Raw genomic sequence first — 9,134 nt, forward strand, 5'->3', positions numbered from 1 at the left:
ACAAAACTTGACAGATGCAACACAAAACCAGAAATTTTAGATGAATATTGCTCATGAATGTAGATGTAAACATCTTTTAAAGTATTAGCAAATTGAATCCAGCAATATATGACAAGGATAATATGTCATAATCAACTGGGATTTATCCCCATAATGCAAGATTGAGTTAACATTTGATAATCAATTGATGTAATTCACCACATTGATATGTTAAAAAAAGAATGACATAATCACCTCAACAGATATAGGAAAAGCATTTGAAAAAATTTGATATCCATTTTTGGGAAAAATTCCTAGCAAATTAGGAATAGAAATAAACTTCTGATAATGGGATATCCAGAAAAACTTACAACTAATATCATAACCTGAATGCTTCCTCCTAACAGTGAGAACAAGGCAAGGAAGTCTGCTCTCACCACTTCTATTTACATTACATGTGAAATCCTAGACATTACAATAATGCATGAAAAAGAAATTAAAGGTGTAAAGATTGGAAAAGAAAACATAAAATTGTGTGTTTTCCTAAATGACATAATTAGATAGAAAATCTTAAGGAATAATCTTAAAAACATTCCAGAATAAATATGTGACTTTTGTGACTCAGGACTCAAGTACAAAATAAGGTGAATATACAAATACAAATGTCTGCCACCCACTTCCCCCCAAGGATTCTCTACCCTTTGGTGCAGACAAAAAAAGCCAGTAGCAATTGAACAGGAGAAAAATGGCATTGAAACAGATTTTCAGCAACAAGTGCTTTTTGGAGGGGGGAAGGGAGGTTGCAGAAAGTGTTTGAACATGACAGTGTTGAGCTGAACTACAAAATGAAGTTTGCTTTGTACTTAACCACCAAAGGTAGAAACTGGAAAACACTATACTGGCTGTCTGGCTTAACTTACACAGAACAAAATTTTGTATCAAAATCTGGTAACCATCAAGCTGCCTCAGAACATGGTCTTGTCCTCATTGCTCCAGACACCAGCTCTTGTGGCTGCAATATTAAAGAAGATGACAGCTGGGACTTTGGCACTGATGCTGGATTTTATGTGGATGCCACTGAAGACCCTTGTAAAACGAACTATAGAATGCACTCTTATGTAACAGAGGAGCTTCCCAAACTCATAAATGCCAGTTTCCCAGTGGAACCAATATCTATTTTTGGCCATTCCATGGGAGGTCATAGAGCTCTGATTTGTGGTTTGAAGAATCCAGGAAAATACAAATCTATGTTGGCATCTGCTTCAATTTGCAACCTGGTGCTTTGTTCTAGGGGCAAAAAAGCCCTTAATGGATATTTGGAATCAGATCAAAATAAATGTGGAGATCAAGGAAAAGATGACCAATTCCTTTCAGATGGACAGTTACTTCCAGATAACTTCATAACTGCCTGTCTAGTAAAGAAAATTCCTGTTGTTTTTAGATTGCAAGAGGGATCGTTGCAAGTTTTATTACTGGTCATATTAGACATCAAGCAAAACACCTGAATGAATGAAAAAATTCAGACAGTAGAATCTCTTCAGAATCATTAAAGTTGTGATAAACAGAACTGCAGGAAAAAAGATACAAATGTCAATAATACAAAAATATACAAAAGTAAATTATATTGCCATATGATAATCACCACCATCACCACCACAACAAAAAACCCAACTGGAACATGAAATTTTAAAATTCTATCTAAAATAGAATTGAAAACCACAAAATGTTTAGGAATAAATCTGATAAAAGATTTGCAAAACTCTATACTGAAAACTACAGAATATTGCTGAGAGAAATTAACAAAGACCTAAGTAAATGGAGGGATATAGCATGTCCAAGGACTGAAAGACTCAATATTGTTAGGGTGCCCATTTCCCCCAAATTAATCTAGATTAAAAGCCATCTCGCTTGTCATCCTAACAGGCTTATTCATAGAAATTGATAAGTTGATCTTGAATTTATATGAAAAATTTATATAAAAGTGCAAATGGCCTGTAATGTCCAAAAGAATGTTGATAAAGAAGACCAAAGCTTCTTTATGTACACTACCTGTCTTCCAAGACTCACTATAAAGCCACATTAATCAAGATAGTGTGGTTCATAAGAACAAACAGATCAATGAATCAGAATAATGAATGAAGACATAGATCCACAATTACATGATCTATCAGTTTTCAACAAAGGTGCTAGGGTAATTGAATGGGAGAAAGTCTTTTCAACAAATAGTGATGAAACAATTGGATGTTCATATGAGAAACAAAATGAACCTTGTACCCTGTTCTGGTTTGCTAATGCTGCTGTTATGCAAAATACCAGAAATGGATTGGCTTTTATAAAGGGGATTTATTAAGCTGCAAAGTTACAAACTAACACATCAGCAAGAGGATATCTTCACTGAAGAATGGCTGATGGCATCTGGAACACCTCTGTCAGGTGGGAAGGCATGTGGCTGTCATCTGTTGGTCCTTTGCTCCCCGATTATGTTTCAAAGTGACTTTCTCCAAAATGTCTCTCTCAGCTCCTCTGAATTCTTGCTTGTTCTCCCAGGATGTTTCTCTCTGTCTGTGAGTCCTCTCTTAGCTTCTCCAGGGCAAACTTTGGGCCTCATCTCTTAGCTTAGCATCTCCAAATGTCCTTCTTTCTGCATCTCCAAGTATCTCCAAACATCAGCAAGCGTCTCTCCAAAAGTATCTCTTAGCTGCTCTCTGCATGAGCTCCCTTTAAAGGACTCCAGTGAACTAATCAAGAATTACCCTGAATGGGTGGGGTGAAATCCCCATGGAAATATTCAATCAAGAGGTCACACCCTAATCAAAAAGATTAATAACTCTGCTCCACAAGATTGCATTTAAGAATATGGCTTTTGGGGGGACATAATATATACAAACTGGCACATACCTTTTTCACATCATATGCAAAAAGTAACTGGGGATTGAACGTAGACTTAAGCATAAAAGCTGAAACTCTAAATAAATAAATAAAGCATGTAGAAGAAACCATAGGTGAATCTGTTTGCCACCTGGGAATGGGCAAAGATTTCTTAGGTCAAAGAAAAATTATCAATAAAAGAAAAACTGGTATATTTGACTGTTTGTATTTCCCTTAAAAAGGATAAATGTCTAGTCTTTTGACCATTTTTAAAATTGTGATATCTGTTGTTTTATGCTGAGTCATAGGATTTCTTTATATATTCAGCATATTAAACCCTTATCAGATATGTGGTTTCCAAATATTTTCTTCCATTGAATAAGCTGTCTTTTCAACTTCTTTAGAAAGCACAAAAGTATTCAGTTTTGAGGAGGTCCCATTTATCTATTTTTTCCTTCATTGCTTTTGCATTCGATGTAAACTAAGAAACCATTGCCTGCCACAAGATCTTTTTTTATTTATTTATTTATTTATTTTTTTAATCTTCATTTTATTGAGATATATTCACATACCACACAGTCATACAAAACAAATCGTACTTTCGATTGTTTACAGTACCATTACATAGTGGTACATTCATCACCCAAATCAATCCCTGACACCTTCATTAGCACACACACAAAAATAACAAGAATAATAATTGGAATGAAAAAGAGCAATTGAAGTAAAAAAGAACACTGGGTACCTTTGTCTGTTTGTTTCCTTCCCCTATTTTTCTACTCATCCATCCCTAAACTAGACAAAGTGGAGTGTGGTCCTTATGGCTTTCCCAATCCCATTGTCACCCCTCATAAGCTACATTTTTATACAACTGTCTTTGAGATTCATGGGTTCTGGGTTGTAGTTTGATAGTTTCAGGTATCCACCACCAGCTACCCCAATTCTTTAGAACCTAAAAAGGGTTGTCTAAATGGTGCGTAAGAGTGCCCACCAGAGTGACCTCTCGGCTCCTTTTGGAATCTCTCTGCCACTGAAGCTTATTTCATTTCCTTTCACATCCCCCTTTTGGTCAAGAAGATGTTCTCTGTCCCACGATGCCAGGTCTACATTCCTCCCCGGGAGTCGTATTCCACGTTGCCAGGGAGATTCACTCCCCTGGGTGTCTGATCCCACGTAGGGGGGAGGGCAGTGATTTCACCTTTCAAGTTGGCTTAGCTAGAGAGACAGGGCCACATCTGAGCAACAAAGAGGCATTCGGGAGGAGGCTCTTAGGCACAACCATAGGGAGGCCTAGCCTCTCCTTTGCAGCAACTGCCACAAGATCTTAAAGATGCTTCCCTATATTTTCTTCTAGGAGTTTTATGGTCCTGGCTCTTATATTTAGGTCTTTGCTCCATTTTGAGTTAATTTTTGTATAAAGAGTGATACAGGGGTCCTCTTTCATTCTTTTGGATATGGATATCAAGTTCTCCCAGCACTGTTTGTTGAAGAAACCATTCTATCCCAGTTGAATAGACTCAGCAGCCTTGTCAAAATTCAGTTGACTGTAAATGTGTGGATCTATTTTTGAACTCTCAATTCAATTTCATTTTTCAATATGTCTGTCTTTATGTCAGTACCTTGCTGTTTTGACTACTGTAGCTTTGTAATTTGCTTTAACATCCAGAAGTGGGAGTCCTTCAACTTTGTTCTTCTTTCTCAAGATGGTTTTTACTATTCCGGGCCCTTTACCTTTCCAAATAAACTTGATAATTTTCCTTTCCATTTCTAAAAAGTAGGCTATTGGGATGTGACTCCCAGGGATGAATCTGGACTTGGCATCATGTATTGAGAACATCTTCTTGACCAAAAGGAGGATGTGAAATGAGATGAAATAAAGTTTCAGTGGCTGAGAGATTTCGGATAGAGTCAAGAGGTCACTTTGGTGGGCATTCTTATGCACTATGTAGATAATACCTCTTAAGTTTTAATGTATTGGAATAGCTAGAAGTAAATAACTGAAACTATCAAACTCCAACACAGTAGTCTGGACTCTTGAAGATGATTGTATGACAATGTAGCTTACAAGGGGTGACAGTGTGATTTTGAAAACCTTGTGGATCACACTCCCTTTATCTAGTGTATGGATGGATGAGTGGAAAAATGAGGACAGAAACTGAATGAAAAATAGGTGGGATGGGGACGAGGATGATTTGGGTGTTCTTTTTTACTTTTATTTTTTATTCTTGTTCTGATTCTTTCTGATGTAAGGAAAGTGTTCGGAGGTGGATTAGGGTGATGAATGCATGGCTACATGATGCTGTTTTGAACAGTTGATTGTGTGCCATGGATGATTGTGTGGTGTGTGAATATATTTCAATAAAACTGAATTTAATTTTTAAAAAAGTAGGCTGTTGGAATTTTGATTGGGATTGTGTTGAATCTGTAAATCAATCTGGGTAGAACTGACATCTGAATGCTATTTAGTCTTCTAATCCATGAACACGGAATGTCTTTCTGTTAAGTTAGGTCTTCTTTGGTTTCTTTTATCAAAGTTTTGTAGTTTTCTGTGTACAAGTCCTTTACATTCTTGGTTAAATTTACTCCTAGATATTTGATTCTTTTAGTTGCTATCATAAATGGAATTCTTTCCTGATTTTCTCCTCAGATTGCTCATTACTAGTACATAGAAACACTACTGATTTTGGGGTGTTCATCTTGTACCCAACACTTACTTATTTTTTAACCCAGCAATTCAACTCTAGATATTTATCCAAAAGAAATTTAAATATGTGTCCACAAAAATATTTATAGAAGAATGTTCATAGCAGCTCTATTTATAGTAGTCCAAAATTGGAAGCAACACAAATGTCTATCATCAGGAGAATGTTTAAACAAGTTGTGGCATATTCACGTAACAGAATATTACTTTGAATAAAAACTAGTAATAAATTTAGCAACATGAATTGCCTGCACAGACATTTTACTGAGAAAAAAAAAAAAAACCACAAAGGAGTACATAGCCATTTACATGAAGTTCTGAAACACATCTGTGCCAGTTTGAATGTATTGTGTCCCCCAAACACCATTATCTTTGATGTAGTCTTGTGGGGCAGACGCTTTGGTGCTGATTAGATTTGGTTGGAATGTGCCCCACCCAGCTGTGGGTGATGACTCTGATGAGATACTCCCATGGAGGCATGGCCCCACCCATTCAGGATGGGCCTTGATCAGTGGAGCCCTGTAAATGAGCTGACTCAAAGAGAAGGAACTCAGTGCAGCTGTGAGTGACGTTTTGAAGAGGAGCAAGCTTGCTAGAGAGGAACGTCTGGGAGAAAGCCATTTTGAAACCAGAACTTTGGAGCAGACGCCAGCCACATGCCTTCCCAGCTAATAGAGGTTTTCCCGACGCCATTGGACATCCTTCAGTGAAGGTACCCGATTACTGATGTGTTACCTTGGACAATTTATGGCCTTAAGACTGTAACTGTGTAGCCAAATAAACCCCCTTTTTATAAAAGCCAGTCCATCTTTGGTGTTTTGCATTCTGCAGCATTAGCAAACTAGAACAACATCTAACTCAAATTGAAAAAATATATAAAGTGGTTGCCTCTGGTGGATGGGATTGAATGAGAAGTGTCATGAACAAATTTTCAGAAAGACGAAAAATGTTCACTATTTGAGAAAGTTGTACTAATGTATCCATTTTTCAAATTTCAGCTAAGGTGTGTGCATTGCACTATACGTAAATTTCATCTTAACAAACTAAAAAAATTTTAGTGGTGCATAGGAATGTGTACAATCATAGATTTACAAGAATGGCAGAATGTGTATAATTGCTGGAGCTGGGTGATGAATGCATTTGGGTTCATCATCCTTTTCTGTTTACTCTTTATATAACTTGACATTTTTCATAATAAAGCACTGACAAATCATGAAGTATAAAATTTACACATATTATGTAACATTGTGGTAATGAAAAATGTTGAAAAATTTATTGACATGGGAAAAGGTTCATGATAAATGAAAAGAAGGAACTTATAAAAGCACATTTTGAAAAGTGTATCAACATATAGAAAGTCACTGAAAAACTACATTCTAAAATGTAATCAGGGTTATCTCTTACTAGTAGTGGGATTATAGGTGATTTTAATTTTCTTCTTTATGCTTTTCTCTATTATTTTTTAGTGAAAATGTATCGCTCCATCATTATATTGATCAATTTCTCCTAATTCTTGCATATAGTAATAACTAGTTAAATCCAAGGTTGTTTGGGCATTTGCTTATTTTGTTTCTCCAACGGTGCAGAAAAAGACACTGGAGTAAAACAAAGACCCAAAATGAATGTGTTTGCTTCTCCCCATCTAATTCCAGGTAGAGAAGGGGTTTAGAGCAGTGGGCAGATTTACCAGGCGATGTGCACAATGGTTTGCTGGGATTCTAGAAGAAAATGTAAGAACATCTCCAAAAATTTGTATTTTTTTTATCTCAGTTGTTTTAATTTCTGGTTTTGTGTGTGTGTTTTATAATCATCATGATGCATTAGTGTAGTTGATAAATAATTACTAACCATCAAACTGAACTTCATAAACAGTAAGTTGTGCGTATGTTTTTCAAATATCCTGGGAATGGTGGGTTGAATTATGTACCTCCAACAAACACATGCTCTGAATCATTATCCACATTCCAGTGGGTGTGAACATTTTGAAGAGGTTATTTTTGGTTAAGGTATGACTAAATGGAATTGTATGAATCAAAGCCTTTTAAAGAGGGGAAAATTGGACACAGAAGTCAGAGGAGCCCAAGGGAGAAGCCAGAAAAGTCGGTGGAAACCAGAAGAGCAGACCCACGGAGAGGACATCACCACGTAATGGGAGGCAGAACATCAAGCCAAGGAACCCCAAGGAACCCTAAGGAATCCCAAGGTGCATGCCAGCCCCAGAATGCCTCGGAGTCCCTGGAGAAGGCATGGCCACATGGACACCTCAATTTGGACTTTAGCCTCTGCAACCCTGAGACAGTAAATGCTTGTTTTTTTTTTAAGCTAACCCTTTATGTGGTATTTGTCATAGCAGCTTTGCAAACTAAGACACTGGGTATTTCACAACAAAGCAGAGAGGAAACATTTTGACAACCTGATGAAACCTGGAACATTGCTCAACTTTCGAATCACCTAACTTGCATTCCCTGAGCCCAGTCCTTGCATTTCAGACTAGACTTCGCTTGTGAGGTCAATAAAACGCCAGCACTGTGGGTAACAGCTAGCTCATTGCATACAAGTATGGGCATATGGGATAATATTTGAATATGTGTTTTAGAAGTGTGTGTGCTTGAGCACTTGTTCACAGATGTGTATCCAACAAACATGTACAACAGTCCCTGGAATGTAGGAGGCATGCAGTAAATGTGTGTTGCTTATTAGCTACAGTTCATACTGCGTGATACATCACCTTTCAGAAACTTCTCTTTTGTTTGGTTTTTATATTTATCAAAGTTTTGCATACTCATAATTTTAGAGGCAAATCATTCTTTAATGTTTATGAAAAACAGCTTTCCTCTGCCCTCCTCTCACTCATTTCTTACTCTCAGGAAGTGACCAATTTCAACTTTCTTAGCTCTTTTTTCTTTTCTTTTTGTGTTTGTTTTTTGAAAAAACTTTTTTGTTATAGCAATATATATATATATAATTTATTGTAGTAATATGTATGTAGTAATATATAATAATAAATTCCCCCTTTTAACCACTTTCAGGCATACAATTCTGTGTTATTGATTACATTTGCAACATTGTGCTACTGTCACCAATATCCATTAACCAAATTTTTCATCATCCCAAACGGAAACTGGACATCCATTAAGTAAAAACTCCCCATCCCCTCCCCCACTGTGGTCCCTGATAACCTGCAGTCTATTGTCTCTGTGAAATTTGCTTATTCTAGGTATTTCATGTAAGTGAGGTAGAATGAAGTTCCGATTATATGCTACAACAAAGAGGAAATCTTGAAGACATCATGTTGGGTGAAATAACCCAGACACAAGAAGGCAAATATTGTATGATTTAGCTATTTAAAAAATATTTATCTTATTCCTATGCTTTACACATTTACATTCCTACTTCTGATTGTTCAATTTTAGGCATATAATCTATTGGCTTCCCATGAGGGAAGATGGGAATTTAGCTGTAATACCTTTTGCTCTCCCCCTACCCCTAAACTTACCTCTTGCATTCACTCTACATGTACTCTCAAAAATCCCAATACTGTTTTATTGAAATTTAATTTTGATCAGTATTTGGTATTCACATTATT

The 9,134-nt window shown here is 36.6% G+C and overlaps 1 pseudogene; it reads left to right on the forward strand.

Annotated features, from left to right (window-relative positions):
* Positions 1-724: 724 nt before the first annotated feature.
* LOC119511311 lies at positions 725-1,492 on the forward strand (annotated as a pseudogene).
* The last annotated feature ends 7,642 nt before the right edge of the window (positions 1,493-9,134 follow it).

This window comes from Choloepus didactylus, chromosome 16 (genome assembly GCF_015220235.1).
Source record: "Choloepus didactylus isolate mChoDid1 chromosome 16, mChoDid1.pri, whole genome shotgun sequence".
Taxonomy (NCBI): Eukaryota; Metazoa; Chordata; class Mammalia; order Pilosa; family Megalonychidae; genus Choloepus; species Choloepus didactylus.